An 18,965-nucleotide genomic window follows, 5' to 3' on the forward strand; every position below is an offset into this window, starting at 1 on the left:
ATGCCAAATCATCACAAACTCCTAAAGAAGTAGAGGTGCTGCAATGCTTTCTTCATAATTGCACTTACATGCTGGGCCCAGGACAGGTCCTCTGAAATATTAACACCTTGGAATTTAAGGTTGCCAACCCTCTCCTCCTCTGATCCTCCGATGAGGACTGGCTCATGGACCTCTGGTTTCCTTCTCCAAAGTCTATAATCAGCTCCATGGTCTTGCTGACATTGAGTTAGAGGTTGTTGTTATTATTCCACTCAGCCAGATTTTCAATCTCCTTCTTAAATGCTAATTTAGCTTTAATTTAGCTTATGAGAGTGGTGTCATCAGCAAACTTGAATATGGCAGTGGAGCTGTGGCTGAATTCAAGGTTTTGAATAGTCCCTCCTCAAGTATTACAGCATTTTACTGATGAAATGCATACATAATCTGAAGAATAGTGATGAGATAGTGACGCAAATTCTGAAAATCACCAGAGTTCGACAAAATGGATTTGTGATTATTGACTTGTTTTCGTGACAATGCCAATTGATAATTACATTAAGACTTACTTCTTATTCTGGTCTGTTAAACCTGTTTGGGTGTGGAGTTTGGGTGTTCCCTATATAACATACACTATGTGGACACATTGTTAGGCTAGCTGCTTGCTAACGCAAATACCTAATCAGCCAATTATGTGGCAGCAACTCAAAGCATAAAACTTGCAGACATGGTCAAGAGGTTCAGTTATCGTTCAGACCAAACATCAGAATGGGGATGAAATGTGATCTAAGTGACTTTGACCATGGACTGATCACTGGTGCCCGGGGGGGGGGGGGGGGGGGTGCGGTGGTTTGGTGTCTCAGAAGCTGCTAACCTCCTGGGATTTTCACATACCACAATCTCTAGAGTTCAGAATCAGAATCAGGTTTATTATCACAAGCAGGAGGAAATCTGCAAATGCTGGAAATTCAAGCAACACACACAAAAAACACAAAAAATGCTGGTGAACGCAGCAGGCCAGGCAGCATCTATAGGAAAAGGTACAGTCGACATTTCGGGCCGAGACCCTTCATCAGGACTACTTGAAAGAAGAGATAGTAAGAGATTTGAAAGTGGGAGGGGGAGGGGGAGATCCGAAATGACAGGAGAAGACAGAAGGGGGAGGGATGGAGCCAAGAGCTGGACAGTTGATTGGCAAAAGGGATATGAGAGGATCATGGGACAGGTGGCCGGGGGAGAAAGGGGGGGGGAAACCCAGAGGAAGGGCAAGTTCTGGACGATTATGTCTTGTTAATGTGAGAGGTCAGAGAAGATTGGCTTGAAGGGTGTGAGCAGAATATCATCTCTGAATGCACAGTTCATGGAACTTTGAGATGGGTGGGCTACAACAGCAGGAGATCACAAACATACACTCAGTGGCCACTTTATTAGGTACAGGAGATACCTAATAAAGTGGCCTCTGGGTGTATGTTACAAATATATAGGAAAAACCTGTCACACACATTCAAAGCACAATCTTTTGCTAAATTAATTCATATATGACAAAAAATCCATTAAAAGGCAGTACATCAGCATTAAAATGGGTAAACCATAGTTCAAGAAACCAGTCCAGCACTCGTTTTACAGGTTAGTTGTACAGAATCAGATTTAGCTGAAGAAGTACTAATCTCTTAATGCCCGTGGGTGACAGACGTGCTTCAGTGGATCCAGCCTATGGCTGCATACAGAAGTTTACCTTCATAATGAAACTCGCATTTACTAACATTGGTGATAAGAATGAGGCTCGGAAATTGGGATTTTAAAGTGTAGAGGCATTGGTGCAACCGCTCGACTGCGGAGAAGGGGCATTTGCAGTTGGAATGTAGTTGTAGACATTTGGCAGATACAACTGACATTTGTTTTCTGCGCTCCGCATTCTGCCTAATTGCTCTCGCGAATGACGATCTGTCAAGAAATACCTCGACTTGCTTCTTCCTGAAATTGGTAGAAATAGATTAATACTTATTTTAAAGAGGGCAGACTGTCAGAAATGATCAACAGAGAGTGAAATAGCAAAGATTATGCTGAAACCCCACATAATTTCTGCATACGTAAAGTCACTTCAGTCGTTTACTACAATCTGTCAAACCGGACGAAAAAAGTGTAGGCAACGGCCTTCCCAAGTATTAATTCTGTATTGTTTGGGAAATCGTCAGTTCAAAGAAGCTCCACTTTTGCGAGTTCCACGTACAGCAGTTACAACAGAGTAATATCTCGCCATGTCTAATATAAGTCATGGTAAGATATTTTAAAAAACACAAATTTAATCATTACTTTAGTTTGTTATTACAGTTCATTGCATTACTATTGGTTAATAGGTACTGATTTGAAGGTTTTGCCAAATCAAGTCCAACACCCTACAGATTAACAGTACTGTGCAATTTATTATGGAGATTTTTTTTGAGGTAGTACTGAAAAGCCGAAAGGAGGGGAATGTCATCATGCTGCAACAACAGACCAGCAGCAGTGCACACTTTTCATGAATGGCTCTGCATAGTGGATTATACACGGGAGGATGGTCGGCGCCGACGTCAGCAAGAACCGCGCGGTTCGCTGGCTCCCGGCGCGCACACAGTCGCGCGGGGCGGGCGGGGGGGAGGACGGCTCAGCGCTGGCTCTCCACACGCGCGCGGCGCGGCGCGCCCCTCCCCCTGCCCCCGAGACACAGCAGCTCGTCAATGCTGCCCGTCCGTCGGCTGCTCCTCACTTGACGAGGCTGAGGAGTGGGTGGGCGGGAGACAGACAGAGCGAGCCAAGGAGACCGAGTCCATCGGCGGAATGAGAGGAGCACACCGATAAAAAAACCCACCCCACCCGCCGTTATTGTCCGAACTGGGGACAAAGAGAGCGCGCTGCAGAGAAAGAGAGAAAGGAGACGGCGAGGAAGCGGGAGTAAGGTAGGGAGCGGCTGGGAGGCGAAGCGGGATACCCGCCGGCGGAGGTTTCGGCTACTCGGAGATTTGGAGGGGGGGGTGATAAAACGGTCGCAGGCTGGAAGGTTGAGTAAAGTTTGTGCTAACCTTCCAAGAGCCAGTTCCCCCACCGCTCCTAGAAAACTTGTCTCTACACTCGTGAGGTGCGAGGGGTGGGCTCCTTCCCCGCGGCCGGAGTTGCGCTCGCTCTGTTGTCCGTTACTGTGGTAACACCCCTGCCCGGGCCAGCGGCTGGCTTCCCATCCCGTACATCGGATGTGGGTTGTCCGGGAGCGTCGCTTCCCGGATCGGGATGCTTATTCCCGGAGGAAGCGTGCGACCGGCCAAATTTAAATTGACCGACGTGACCTGTAACAAAAAAAAACCAAGGAGGTTTCACTTGGGTCAAGGTAGTACTTTTTTAAAAGTCCCCATCTTTTCACTCCCGGGTTGTTGACGAACTCTGGAATTGTCCCATGGATTCGCACCGCATACTTTTAAAAAAAAGTTTTTTACTTGGAACGCTAGTCTTTAAATGAGCCTTAATTACATTTATTGAAGTAGTAAAGTTTCTCGAATCGGCAACAACTTACTGTTCATAATTATCTGCATGTATTCACACCCACCATCCACTAAATTCCAAAAACTGCAAATCAGATTCAAATGCATATACTTAAAACAAATTTATCTTTAATGTCGGGACATGCAATTTGAATTTCGTAGCGTTTCCTTCTATTGATACTGGAATTGACTGGGTATCTGCACTCGAATCTAACTGTATTTTTGGAATTTAGGTGATGATGGGCGTGAATATTTAGGGCATTTGAAATTTCTGTTGCTATTTTAGTTGGAGCATTATTCCGTTTGTTCCGAGGGGTTAATGCACCACTAAAGTTGAGAAAGGAATTGCAGAAGAGTGTTGTGTCTACGCCCATTGTCCTCTGGCACAGTTTAAAGGCATAATTTCCACAGATGTTCCCCAACCTGCTGAGTTCCTCCGGCAGTTTTTGTTCACACCGTAATTTGAAGGCGATTGTGCATTTTTTAATCCAGTTATATCAGTACAAAAAATACACGTTTAAACATATCCAAACTTGAAATGCAGATTTTTTTTTGCTGGTATAGGTCTGATATAGATTACTATTAGGAGTTAATGGAAAACTGGGAAGCCAAACAACAAGAGATTGTTGTTTTTACGTGTGACACCTGCACCATAGGTGGGTTAGTAATACATTTGTAACCGCTGTGTACCATGCATTTCCCATTTGTTTTCTGCCAGCTTGTTTATTCAGTTAGGTTTACTGGGTGCAGTTGTGGTATTTAGCAGGACTCCACCTTTTGGAACATATTACTTTATTAAAAAAACATTTTTTTCCTTTGTTAAATGATGGAGAACAAAATTACCCGAGTTTTGGGGTGTGGTAATTAAGACAGATGACTAAAGTTTACTGAAATAATTTATTATTTATTCAAGAAAGAATACCAGAATTTGGAGACATATAGAACATAGAAATCCACAGCACATTACAGGCCCTTCGGCCCACAATGTTGTGCCAACCATGTAACCTACTCTAGAATATGCCTAGAATTTCCCTACCGCACAGCCCTCTATTTTTCTAAGCTTCTTGTACCTCTCTTAAGAGTCTCTTAAAAGATCCTATTATATTCGCATCTACCACCATTGCTGGCAGTGCAGTCTACACATCCACCACTCTCTGTGTGAAAAACTTAGCTCTGACAACCCCCCCCCTCCCCGTACCTACTTCCTAGCACCCTAAAACAATGCCCTCTCATGTTAGCCATTTCAGCACTGGGGGAAAAAGCCTCTGGCTATCCACGTGACCTCTATCATATCAGGTGAAAAGACCATTATAATTTTGAATGTTCACTAAGACTGGGCAGGTAGCTTATAGGCTGGAGGAGATGGGAAGGATTTGAAGATTGCAATGAGAAATTTTAAATGGAGCTGTTCCTTGACTAGGAACCATTGAAAACCATCAAATACAGGTGGTGGGTGAATAGAGCTGGATGAGAATTAGAGCAGTTTTTATTGTCAAAAAATGATATGAATAAATTTGCTTAAGAGTTCATATGAGAATATTAGGACAGATGATCAAACATTTGCTAAAAAGGTGTTTTCCTGTAGTATTGTTTGGAGAAAGAATTACAGAAATTAAGGCCACAACAGGTGAAGAACAGATGCCTTAAATATAGGGAGGGTATTGGAGTTTAGAAAAAATATATATTCGTGGGTGTTTCTGCAACAGATAAATTGAGGAAGATGCATTCAGCTGATTGTGGAATTGTAACTAGGCATTGTTCATGAAGATTACCTTGAATTTTAAAACTATATTGGGTCATAAGCGGTTTAGTTTGGCCGCTTTGACTGGGGAAGTCGAGGACTAGGGAACAGTATTTTTCCTTAGTAGACTTCAACAGAAAAAACTATTAGTGTCTTAGATTTGCGTTTTATCTACATTGATGCATAAGCTAGCACTTTCTGGGTAGGACCATATGGCAGCTTGTAAATGAGTAATGGGTAGTGAGAAAAGATAGATCCTAGGGGTACAGCACAGCCACAATGCAGAAGCAGACAGCAACTATTACAGGTCTCTCTGCACCCATGGGCAAGAAAAAACATCAAATTAACCTGCTAGTCACAATTAAAAATTCTGTGGATGTCAATGCTTTTGTCTTCTAGCACTATTGGTATCTGTAGCATTAGTCAGTTTGCTGTCCACAGAATGTTCAGCATTGCCTCCAACTCATTATCATCAACAGTAGGATAAATACATTCCTACATATCTTACTCAGGTCTGGTGATCGTCAGTTATCTGCATGTTATTGTTGCCCTGCGTGAGCAGCAAAGGATTTCATTTTATCACTAGAAATGTCTGCAGTAAATTCTCTCAAAGCCTTTCTTCATCTGTTATTCTCGTTTGGGGGTGAGGCTGGAGGGAAGAATGGCTTTTTAGTACTTGCTGCTGCAGTGGCTTAAGAACAGTTTTATATCACCTGTAGAGACAAGTGAAATCAAGGCAAAGTAAGCTGTATATATTACCAGAATGGATTGACCTTTGAACACACTGAAGAAATTTTAAAGTTGGCATTCACATTCTCTTGAGCGAGATACTCCATTTTACAATATAACCTATTCAATGTTTCCTGTGAATGGAATCTGATGCTTTCTGCATAACACTATCCTGTCTAAGACTAATTCTACATGGTAGTGAACTGGATGGTAAAGCTGAGGTAAAACAAGAAATTAAAATAACAGAGGATTAGCTGTTGAGCAAGAAAAGTGCGCCTTTCAAGGGTTGTCATGCATCTACTTATTTCAAGTTTCATTCCATATTTGCAATGTAAAACCACCACCAATGCCATCCATTCCTATTTACCTTCAGCTCGGATTCAGTTTAATTCATTTATTTATCACGTCTACATTGAAACATACAGTAAAATGCATCATTTGTATTAACAATCAATATAACCTAAGGATGTATTGGGGCAGCCCGCAAGTGTCGCTACATGTTCTCGCACCACCATAGCATGCCCACAGTATTCCATAGAACAACACAGGCAGTAACAACAACAGCAAAACAAGCCCCTCCAACAGCCAGACAGTCCTCCAACCCCAGGACAGGCCGTCTTTTGCTACTAACTTCCTACAAACTCAGACTCGCAGACAACAGGCCTTCAACTTCCTCAGTGGGCTCCAGTGATTGGGCCTCGACTTCTGATAGACTTTTGTGATTCGATCTTCGGTATTGACCCCAGGACTCAGTAACGATGATCTCAAACTCTTGCATGATTGTTTAAAAAATATTGATATGAATATTAAGTATGATATTTAACTGTACTATAATGGTTTTATTCCATCCAGTGTGATAAAAATGACTCTTGTACTTTTTGCAAGTGATGTTGCACAGGGGATATAGTCCTTTCCACCTTCTTGAGCAATAAGCTAACTAATAGGAAATGGCCATGAATGCTGGCAAGTACTATGTCTATAGCTTTGCATGGTGCACGATATTAGAAATTAATTGGTTGCAAAATTCAGAGGGCACTTGGCCTAACTGAGGCTTCATTTTGATGTCCAAATCTATACGTAGTTAGTATTAAGTAAAACTGGTACATTTAAACATAACACAGGCATGCTGATATTTAATGCAGGGCTACTGCTGCTGGGATAGTCACAGTACAAGACCATAGACTTGGATATTTAGGGCTTGATTCCTATTGGTGTCTGGGTTATGGAAAGACAGATAAATGTGCCCATGTAGCATACTCATGTGGTATCTTGTAATGTTCACAATATTACAGTTAAAGTTCAATTTTATGCAGACCATTTAGAGATGCTCTCCTTTGAGAGTTATTTTGCCATTTTGAGGTGATGATACAGCTTTGTCAAAAAAAGTACTTTTTAAGGTAATTTTAATCTTGCATCTGTAACCAGGTAATAGAAATCAGAACCAAGAAAAATCTATATAACTTGAATTTTTTTTATGTCAAATACATTCATTGCTAGCTGAAAGTTATCTGATTGTGGAAGTAAAGCAGTAGTATAAAAATGCTGTAGCATTCCATCAGGGCGTACTGCATAATTTTATATGTACTGTGTGAGACTTTAAGAATTGGACTCAAAGATTACTATAACTGTTTTTCTAATTGCTGCCCAAATCTTTTCACTGAGTGCAAAAGGGTTGGTAGATGAAACTGAGTTATAGATTTACAGACCTAATTAAGTAGTGGAATAGTATTGAGGGGCTAAGTAACTTGGGTTCCTGTAACAAGAGAATTGAACAGATTGAAGTACAGCTGTAGATTCTGGGTTAGAGTCTATCAATACTGTAGTTTGCAAACAGTTTATTTCTGTACAAGCAGTGGAAGAGTCTGAAATGAGAGTACAGAGTTTCTTTTGGAGGTTAAGACATTGGTGCCAGTGTTTTATTCACAGAAAATTGCAACTTACAAGGCTTGGATGTCCTTGAAGTTGTTTGACAACACAGTTTGAGTAATGGAGATGTAAAGCTGAGTGTCATAGAAACATAGAAAATAGGTGCAGGAGTAGGCCATTTGGCCTTTAGAGCCTGCACCACCATTCAGTATGATCATGGCTGATCATCCAACTCAGAACTCTGTACCTGCCTTTTCTCCATACCCCCCATCCCTTTAGCCACAAGGGCCATATCTAACTCCCTCTTAAATACAGCCAATGAACTGGCCTCAATTGTTTCCTGTGGCAGAGAATTCCACAAATTCACCACTCTCTGTGTGAAGAAGTTTTTCCTCATCTCGGTCCTAAAAGGCTTCCCCTTTATCCTTAAACTGTGACCCCTCGTTCTCGACTTCCCCAACATCGGGAACAATCTTCCTGCATCTAGCCTGTCCAATCCCTTTAGAATTTTATACATTTCAATAAGATCCCCCCTCAATCTTCTAAATTCCAGAGAGTATAAGTCTAGTCGATCCAGTCTTTCATCATATGAAAGTCCTGCCATCCCTGGAATCAATCTGGTGAACCTTCTTTGTAATCCCTCTATGGCAAGAATGTCTTTCCTCAGATTAGGGGGCCAGAACTGCACACAATACTCCAGGTGTGGTCTCACCAAGGCCTTATACAACTGCAGTAGAACCTCTCTGCTTCTGTACTTGAATCCTCTTGCTATGAATGCCAGCATACCGTTCGCCTTTTTCACCGCCTGCTGTACCTGCATTCCCACTTTCAATGACTGGTGTACAATGACACCCAGGTCTCGTTGCAACTCCCCTTTTCCTAATCGGCCACCATTCAGATAATCTGTTTTCCTGTTCTTGCCACCAAAGTGGATAACCTCACATTTATCCACATTAAATTGCATCTGCCATGAATTTCCCCACTCACCTAACCTATCCAAGTCACCCTGCATCCTCTTAGCATCCTCCTCACAGCTAACACTGCCGCCCAGCTTCGTGTCATCCGCAAACTTGGAGATGCTGCATTTAATTCCCTCGTCTAAGTCATTAATAGATATTGTAAACAACTGGGGTCCCAGCACTGAGCCTTGCGGTACCCCACTAGTCACTGCCTGCCATTCTGAAAAGGTCCCGTTTATTCCCACTCTTTGCTTCCTGTCTGCCAACCAATTCTCTATCCCCATCAATACCATACCCCCAATACCGTGTGCTTTAAGTTTGCATACTAATCTCCTGTGTGGGACATTGTCAAAAGCCTTTTGAAAATCCAAATATACCACATCCACTGGTTCTCCCCTATCTACTCTACTAGTTACATCCTCAAAAAATTCTATGAGATTCGTCAGGCATGATTTTCCTTTCAGAAATCCATGCTGACTTTGTCCGATGATTTCACCGCTTTCCAAATGCGCTGTTATCACATCTTTGATAACTGACTCTAGCATTTTCCCCACCACCGATGTCAGGCTAATCGGTCTATAGTTCCCCGGGTTCTCTCTCACTCCTTTTTTAAAAGGCGGGGTTACATTAGCCACCCTCCAATCTTCAGGAACTAATCCAGAATCTAAAGAGTTTTGAAAAATCACTAATGCATCCACTATTTCTTGGGCTACTTCCTTAAGCACTCTGGGATGCAGACTATCTGGTCCTGGGGATTTATCTGCCTTTAATCCCTTCAATTTACCTAACACCCCTTCCCTACTAACATGTATTTCCCTCAGTTCCTCCATCTCACTAGACCCTCTGTCCCCTACTATTTCCGGAAGATTATTTATGTCCTCCTTAGTGAAAACAGAACCAAAGTAGTTATTCAATTGGTCTGCCATGTCCTTGTTCCCCATGATCAATTCGCCTGTTTCTGACTGTAAGGGACCTACATTTGTCTTAACCAATCTTTTTCTTTTCACATATCTATAAAAGCTTTTACAGTCAGTTTTTATGTTCCCTGCCAGCTTTCTCTCATAATCTTTTTTCCCTTTCCTAATTAAGCCCTTTGTCCTCCTCTGCTGGACTCTGAATTTCCCCCAGTCCTCAGGTGTGCCACTTTTTGTATGTTTCTTCTTTGGAATTGATACTATCCCTAATTTCCCTTGTCAGCTACGGATGCACTACCTTCCCTGGTTTATTCTTTTGCCAAACTTGGGGTGAACAATTGTTATAGTTCATCCATGTGATCTTTAAATGCTTGCCATTGCATATCCACCGTCAACCCTTTAAGTATCATTTGCCAGTCTATCTTAGCTAATTCACATCTCATACCTTCAAAGTTACCCTTCTTTAATTTCAGAATCTTTGTTTCTGAATTAACTATGTCACTCTCCATCTTAATGAAGAATTCTACTGTATTATGGTCACTGTTACCCAAGGGGCCTCGCATGACAAGATTGCTAACTAACCCTTCCTCATTACTCAATACCCAGTCTAGAATGGCCTGCTCTCTAGTTGGTTCCTCGACATGTTGGTTCAGAAAACCATCCCGCAAACATTCCAAGAAATCCTCTTCCTCAGCACCCTTACCAATTTGGTTCACCCAATCTATATGTAGATTGAAGTCATTTAGATACATAATGAATGAAAGAGCGATAGGGCAGTAAGAAAACTAAAAATAAATTTCAAGGGTTATTGGGGTACTTTGGAGATTATGGTATGGGGATGAAAATAAAAGTATTGCTGATGTAGTTGTGCACGTAAAGCCGGGACAGTCTTGCTGAGTTGCACAGCAGAGTAGAAATACAGGAAGATAGGATGGTAAGCAATGCTTTAGTGCAAGAAGGAAACTACATCAATCAGAGTCATGAAGGATGTTTTGTGATATTTTGTATGGCAGTATGAAAGCCTGATTAGAGCAGTTCAAACATAGACCTGTAGAAGAATTGGGAATAAGTTTGAAATGTAACAAGGGGAATGAGAGGTTGAAAGTGAGTTGGTAGTTGCAAAGACTTTGATATTGCCAAGGAAGAGAGCATTAACTGAGAAAGGAGGAATGTTTACCTTGTCACCTAGAGCATAATAATTTTTTTCAATTAGGAGGAAGCACAAGAGAGCAGGAAATGGGTTATTTAGATGAAACCACTGAAATTACGTAACAGACTGTTTGAAAAACCAGTGAAACGCAGTATGTCAGACCTCTAGCAGAGGAGGTTTGTATTGATCAGCATGTGTTAGAAAGGGGGATCTGAGCAAATGGTTTCAGTTTTACGAGTTGGACTGAAACTTGTTCAGCATCTCCTGACATTAAAAGATGAAAAATGTTCATTTTGTTTTTCTCCAAACATACCTGATGATATTATTTGTTTACTGTTGTGCTAATGATTTGCTCTGGAGGCTTGTCATTATAGAAGAGAGTAGATAATGCCTTTGTCCATTGGTTATCTCTTCTTGTATATTGCATCAAATACTTTATAGAGAAATCATAGAATCAGGAAATTACAACCTAAGGAAGCATACAGTACATCGTGCCCATGTCAGTTAGGAAAGAACAACCCAGCCTCATCTCAAGATCATTGCAGGTTGCAGCTCTTGAGGTGTACATCTCAGTATTGTTTTGAATGTGATGATGTCTAATTCTACCACTCCCTGTGAGGAAAATGTTTTTCCTTATTTTTGTGTTGGTCATTCTATTAATTACTTTAAACTGATTTTATAACCACTTTGCAAAGGAAAATAGATCTTTTACATTAACTCTCTAAACCCCTCATGACTTTATGCACCTCAATAAAGTATTTTGTATGCTCTGAAACAAAGAGAATGAGCTTAGTTAATTCAATTTCTGTTATAATTTTCCATTCCTGGTGATATCCTCATAAATCTCTGCATCCTCTTTAAGTCTTTGTCTTTCCTCTAAGTTGGCCAGAATTAAATGTCTGGGGTGGCATAGTAGCATAGTGGTTAGCACAATATGTGTGGGCACGTGGCCAAGTGGTTAAGTCATTGGACTAGCGACCTGAAAGTCGTGAGTTCGAGCCCCAGCCGAGGCGATGTGTTGTGTCCTTGAGCAAGGCACATTGCTCTGTGACGCCAAGCTGTATGGGTCCTAATGCCCTTCCCTTGGACAACATTGGTGTCGTGGAGAGGGGAGACTTGCAGCATGGGCAACTACTGGTCTTCCATATAACCTTGCCCAGGCCTGTGCCCTGGAAAGTGAAGACTTTCCAGGCGCAGATCCATGGTCTTGCAAGACTAACTGATGCCTTTAGCACAATGCAATGCATTACAGTACCAGTGACCTGGATTTGTTTCCCCACTGTTGTCTATATGGAGTTTGTACATTCTGTCCATGACTGCATGGGTTTCCTCCCACAGTCCAAATACATATTGGTCAGTAGGTTATTGATGATTGTAAATTGTCCCAAGATCAGGCTAGGGTTAGTATCAAGGGTTGCTGGTTGGTGTAGCTTGAAGGGCTGGAAGGGCCTATTCTGTGCTGTATCTCAATAAATAATAACTTACTAAACCTGTGGTTCATAGACTTCAAGAAGGCATGATGCACTGTGGGCCACAGTAAAGGGATGCAACGTGGGCCAGAAGCTGATCCAAACCATCGAGCAGCTTTACACCAAAGCTAGCAGTGTGATATTTGTTCAAGGCACGGTTGGAGAGTGGTGCCACACATCATCTGGAGTCCAACGAGGCTGGCTTCTTTCACTTATGATGTTCAACATTTTCCTGGAGCAAATAATGACAGATGCCCTGGAAGACCATATTGGCACAGTCAGCATTGGAGGACAGATTATAACAAAACTCAGGTTCACCGATGACATTGATGGGCTGGCAGGAAGTCCGGATGAATTAGCCTGCCTTGTGAACCGTCTGGATGATACATCTACCAGATACGGCATGGAGGTCAGCAAGAGAAGCTGATGAGCAACAGTGAGGAGCTAATCACGCCAAAAATCAGTCAGTGGATAAGGACTAGAGACTGTCAAACAGTTCAAGTATCTTGGCGCTATCATCAACCAAGAAGGATCAAAGCCTGAAGTCCTTGAAAGGACAGCCCAAGCAACAGCAACGCTGGCTAAACTAAAACTAATCTGGAGACACAATAACGTCACTCTCAGATGCAAGTTGAAACTCCCGCATGCACTGGTGCTCTGTATCTTCTCATATGCATGTGAATTATGGACTTTGATAACAGAAGTCCAAATAAGATCCAGGTGGTAGAAATGAGATGCTTCAGAAGGCTCCCCAGGATCTCCTATACAGATCATGTCTCAAATGACGAAGAAGAACCATCATCCAGTATATGAGACACTATGAAGATCTGTCCACAGTAAAGAAGAGGAAACTGAGATGGTATAGTCACATAACAAGATCAAGCAGACTCTCAAAAGACTATTCTTCAGGGAATGGTGCAGAGAAAAGGAAAAAGGGGAGACAGAGGAAGAAATGGACAGACAACACTGCAGAGTGGACCAGAGAGAGCTTTGCCACAACTCTCAGGATGCTCACAGCAGCGACACCAACCGCAGCAAAAGGGCAGGGCTATCACGTCCATTTTGGAGAGTGCCAACCACATCATCAAGAAAAACCAGCATCCTTTGGTGTTACTGCTTCGTATCTTCTATCAAACATTAGGGTAAAAAAAAATATGGACAGCCTAATTATGCCGCGTGGAAAGAGAAGGGGGACATTATGGTCAAGACTGCACTACCTTTCTCTCAAAGGGTGCCCCAACGGGTCACTGGGTTGTCTAGTCATCCCATAAAGTCTTCCTTGCCCTGTGCTTTCAAGCAGGACTTGAAGTATATTTCTAATGAGTCTGGTGTTCCATGCATTAAATTCTGCCCTCTGTAGTAGTGACTGCCATGGTGTTTATGTAGTAACTATATGGCTCCTGATTACATTTCACGGTTGATTGTGACAATGATTATGCTAGTTATTTCACTGGATAGCTTGTCTGAAGATAAATATATATATTTCTATTTATCACCTGGAATGCATTTACAGCAAATAAAAAAAAAGCTGTCTAAAATAATTTTAAATTCCTCATGCAGGATGTCTGTTGTATCCTGCAACCTGAATTTGGATTTGGGCCAACTCTTGACAGGATGAACTCAGTTTGAGACCTCCTGTTTGCTTTATTTTGTTTCATTTTCAACTTGGGCATTAACACCAGATTTGTGTTGCACAAGTTCAGCATCTGCATGAAACCATTAAACTTGTAGTGAGAATATACCCTAAAATACTTCCTCACATAACAAGTCATGTCTATTCTTAGAAAACTATAGCCTAGAAATTAGAAATTAGTATGTGATAATGCACTTGAGATTCCTTTCACAGGTATTTTAGCAGATTGAACTGATTTATCTGAAGTATGTAAACTTCCTCTATTTCTAGCACTATTAATGAAGTCTGAAATTGAAAATTGAAGGTGTTTTTGAGTGAAAGATATTTTAAAATAAATTTTGGAATTCTGATCACTGAACTTGGTCTGAATTGTGCAGTTTATAATCTTGGATATTTCTATGTACTGTAATTTTGTAACAATATCTGTGACCATAGTTTATACTTCATGTAACATGATCATATTAAGCCACAGTAGTTTTCAAAGATGACCTGTCAATTATTAACAATGCAGGTTATGCTGATATTGCGCTGTATAAACCAGATGGAGATACCTTTCATCAGATTAAATATTCCAGAAGCGGCTTTGTAAGTATATTTGCATAGAGGTCAATTTTATATGATCAAACATATTTAAATTGTTCAAGTTCTTGTCTCAGCCTTCCAAATGGCTATACTGTGCACTATTAATCCTAATGTTCAATTTCACATGATGCATAATATAAGATTGATGTGGCAGTATTCTGGGAAATTATATTATCTACATTAAATATTATCTATTAAATATATTATCTTATTGAAATAATAACATTGTGTTAGACACTTTAGAGTGGGAAAGTTGATAAAATGTTTTGTTAAGATGACAGCATTATTTACACTAATATCCTATTATATAAAGAGGAACATTTATAGAACTAGTAAGCATGTTACTTTCAAAGATAGCTTTTTAATATTTTAACAAAGGTTAGTACAGGTTGAAATACCCCTTATCTGAAATTCCAAAATCCGAAAGCCTCCGAAATTCAAAAATTTTTTGAGCACTGGCATGATGTTTAAAATGGGAAATACTACAAGTCGCCGGGCAGGTCTCTGTGCTCCACAAACAGTTCTGAGATATGACCTCACATATGTACTGAACAAAAGTTAATGAACAATAAAAACGCAGCAACAAGCGAAACATGAAGATCTGAATCGTGTATTGAGAGAGTGGATTTATCAGTATTGGAGTGAACATATGCTGCTTAATGGCATGTTGATCATGAAAGAAGTAAAGATCTATCACGACGAACTGAAAATTGAAGGTAATGAATATTCAGCAGTTGGTTGCAGAAATTTAAGATAAGGCACTGCATTAACTTTTTTAAAGATTGGTGGTGATAAAACATAGGCTAATCATAAAGTAGCAGAGAAATTCATTGAATTTGCTGAGATTGTTGCTGTTGAAAATCTAATGGGCTGAACGGCTACATTAGTACATATGTGTGATGAACAAGTGTAAGACAAAGACTGCTACCAGTGGCACATAAGTTTAGAGTCCAAAATGATGGCAATCCCAATCTATCTCATTATATATTCCAAAGTCCGAAACATTTCTGGTCCCAAACATTTTGGATAGGGTACTCAACTTGTATAACTTTTCATGAGATACCATGACTAATTTTTGCTTTGAAGTGGTTAAAATTACAAAGTGAATCAAGTCTTGTCTGTTTCAAAAATTGACCAAATCTTTCTGCATGAATTTATCCACAGAACAAAAAAAAAATTTTGCTTTAACCTTGAAACAGGAAATTAGGAAGGAAATGTATGTCACCCGAATCCTGAGAATTAATATACAAAGTGACAATTCCCAGTAAAACACAAAATGAACCTACTTTCAATTAACTTGCAAATCATGAATTCTGGGATCTTGCAGAATTATTTTTATATGCTTGGTATTCGTAATGATATTAACTAAAGCCTTATCCTTATAGATTTGGAGAAAACGTGTAGTCTTTGAAATTGCAGTGCACCTAAAGGATTTTGCAGTATGCTGCAAATTTCAGTTGTAATATTTTGGTAGCAATATGTACCACCTGGGAGTCAACTTAGTGCTTTGGAGTGAAGGTTGCAAGACCAGTGTAGGCCTAATTAGGACCAATGTTGTGAGTGGAGGCTAGTGGGAAAGATGAATTGGTTCTGTGCTGTGGTTAATGGGGAAAGGAGGATCAGGCTTCTATGTGGTCAGTAGTTGAGTCAGCGCTGAGAAAAAGGAGGCTAAGACATGCACTTTATTGTTTGGTGGGGAAATGAGACTTGGCTTGTGACATGAGGAGGGTGGGGAAAATGCTGGAAACGGGATTGGTGGTTGGGAGAGGAATCTACCTGTGCCTGGAGTCTGGGATCTATGGAAGAGGTTTAGGATTTAGGAAAATAAACATGGATGGGATGGGTTCAAATTGAGCTGGAGCATTAGTAGTTATGAGATGAGTTAATTTGAAGTATAAAATGCATGTCATCTAGGCAGGATAGAGATTAGGATTAAAGCCATAGGCAAGGGGGAGCAGGGGCTGTCATTGGTGCACAGTGTGAAGAATCAGATAAATACAGAGTGATATGGGATTTAACCTAAATATGCATTGAAAAAACTATATTTTGCTTGGAATGACCAGTGATGCTCAGTCACAAAACCTTATGGTCAGGTTCCTCTATAATACTTCATTAAGGAATTACACCAGAGAGGATAGCTTCGCTAGGGTTCACTGAAGTGGCAATTTGCCACTAGAAATGCCTGTCCAAATTTATGGACAAGACACAAAATGTCTGAAAAAATGTCTTGCAAAAACGCCATCCTCTTCTCGCAATTCCTCCGCCTCTGCCGCATCTGCTCTCAGGATGAGGCTTTTCATTCTAGGACGAGGGAGATGGCTTCCTTTTTTTAAAGAAAGGGGCTTCCCTTCCTCCATTATCAACTCTGCTCTTAAACGCATCTCCCCCATTTCACGTACATCTGCTCTCACTCCATCCTCCCGCCACCCCACTAGGAATAGGGTTCCCCTGGTCCTCACCTACCACCCCACCAGCCTCCGGGTCCAACATATTATTCTCCGTAACTTCCGCCACCTCCAACGGGATCCCACCACTAAGCACATCTTTCCCTCCCCCCCCACCTCTGCATTCTGCAGGGATCGCTCCCTACGCAACTTCCTTGTCCATTCGTCCCCCCCATCCCTCCCCATTGATCTTTCTCCTGGCACTTATCTGTGTAAGCGGAACAAGTGCGACACATGCCCTTACACTTCCTCCCTTACCACCATTCAGGGCCCCAAACAGTCCTTCCAGGTGAGGCAACACTTCACCTGTGAGTCGACTGGGGTGATATACTGCGTCCGGTGCTCCCGATGTGGCCTTTTATATATTGGCGAGACCCGACGCAGACTGGGAGACCGCTTTACTGAACATCTACGCTCTGTCCGCCAGAGAAAGCAGGATCTCCCAGTGGCTACACATTTTAATTCCACATCCCATTCCCATTCTGACACGTCTATCCACGGCCTCCTCTACTGTAAAGATGAAGCCACACTCAGGTTGAAGGAACAACACCTTATATTCCGTCTGGGTAGCCTCCAACCTGATGGCATGAACATCGACTTCTCTAACTTCCGCTGATGCCCCACCTCCCCCTCGTACCCCATCTGTTACTTATTTTTATACACACATTCTTTCTCTCACTCTCCTTTTTCTCCCTCTGTCCCTCTGAATGTTCCCCCGTGCCCATCCTCTGGTTCCCCCCCCCCATCTTTCTTCCCGGACCTCCTGTCCCATGATCCTCTCGTATCCCTTTTGCCTATCACCTGTCCAGCTCTTGGCTCCATCCCTCCCCCTCCTGTCTTCTCCTATCATTTTGGATCTCCCCCTCCCCCTCCAACTTTCAAAGCCCTTACTCACTCTTCCTTCAGTTAGTCCTGATGAAGGGTCTTGGCCTGAAACATCGACTGCACCTCTTGCTAGAGATGCTACCTGGCCTGCTGCGTTCACCAGCAACTTTTATGTGTGTTGCTTGAATTTCCAGCATCTGCAGAATTCCTGTTGTTTGAAAAATGGTCAATTGTTTTTCATCCTTTGGGTAGGGGATGAGGTGGAATTGAGGTTAAATCAATTTTTAATTGTGTGACACCTAAAAGAACACAGTGTTATATGATGGAGTTTCCTTTCAGAACGACTGCTGGAAATAATTTATATAATTTATTTGATTTTTGTTTTCCATTTTTTTTCTTGTTCTATTGAAGTTAATATCTTACTTAGGTTTACAATTTTTTTGTGAGAACTACAAACCCTATTGAATTTCTGAGTTACCAGGTTAGTGAGTTACCAAGCTAGTGATCCACAATTAGAGGCATGGCAGCCAAACAGAATCCTGCCCTTTTACTAGTAATTTCCAGCAGATACTTGGGGGGAGGTATCTAGATGTGGAAAATAACATAATGCACACTCACCCCTCCCCCCCCCCCCCCCGATTGTCCTCCATGGTTGAACCAGCAGAGTGCAGAGATTACAGCTGACAGGATGCCAGAATGTGGGGTTTGTTTGCCCTCCGAACTGCTGACTCCTAGTAACACCATCATTGCCAGCTGCATTTTTTTTTGGAACTATAAGTAATATTTCTGTCCACACTTAAACTGGATATTTTAAAAATAGATGAGACGCCTACCATGATTTGGGCTTTGGAATTCTTGTGGAATTTGAGTAGAAGAAAGTAGTAAACATGATAATAGTGTAAATTAAACGTGGTAATCATGAAAATGTATTATATTCTTTCAAAACAAGTTTGCCCCCTTGATCCATGCCCAACCAGCAGCTTGGGAGTGGGTTGGTAGGAAATCAGGAATTGAAATTGTTTCTTCACAGGGATAGGAATTTGCCAGTTCTTTGTTACGGTGGAAAAGGAGGGGGTTATGAATTGCTCTGACTTATTACTCTAACTTACAGCATGCTTGACACAACTGATAGAAAATCTTTTCGAATCTAAATGGTAGCATTTGT

The 18,965-nt window shown here is 41.4% G+C and overlaps 1 protein-coding gene and 1 long non-coding RNA gene across 12 annotated transcripts in view; one reads left to right on the plus strand and one right to left on the minus strand.

Moving 5' to 3' along the window:
- Window positions 1-884: 884 nt before the first annotated feature.
- Window positions 885-3,290, minus strand: LOC140185686 (uncharacterized). The gene is made up of 2 exons (XR_011882692.1): window positions 3,036-3,290; window positions 885-1,950 (listed from the first exon to the last, which is right to left on the minus strand). It is a non-coding gene; the product is annotated as an uncharacterized lncRNA (long non-coding RNA).
- The window catches only part of rhobtb1 (Rho related BTB domain containing 1), an 82,482-nt gene continuing 66,118 nt past the window's right edge, over window positions 2,602-18,965 (plus strand). For 9 of the 11 annotated variants that reach the window (XM_072239200.1, XM_072239204.1, XM_072239199.1 and 6 more), the window contains exons 1-2: window positions 2,602-2,912; window positions 14,461-14,534. The gene's annotated coding sequence lies outside the window, so the exon portion shown is untranslated. The remainder of the gene's footprint in view (window positions 2,913-14,460; window positions 14,535-18,965) is intronic. The other 2 variants (XM_072239205.1, XM_072239201.1) reach the window with 1 other exon arrangement.

The sequence above is a fragment of the Mobula birostris genome, chromosome 21 (genome assembly GCF_030028105.1).
Source record: "Mobula birostris isolate sMobBir1 chromosome 21, sMobBir1.hap1, whole genome shotgun sequence".
Taxonomy (NCBI): domain Eukaryota; kingdom Metazoa; phylum Chordata; class Chondrichthyes; order Myliobatiformes; family Myliobatidae; genus Mobula; species Mobula birostris.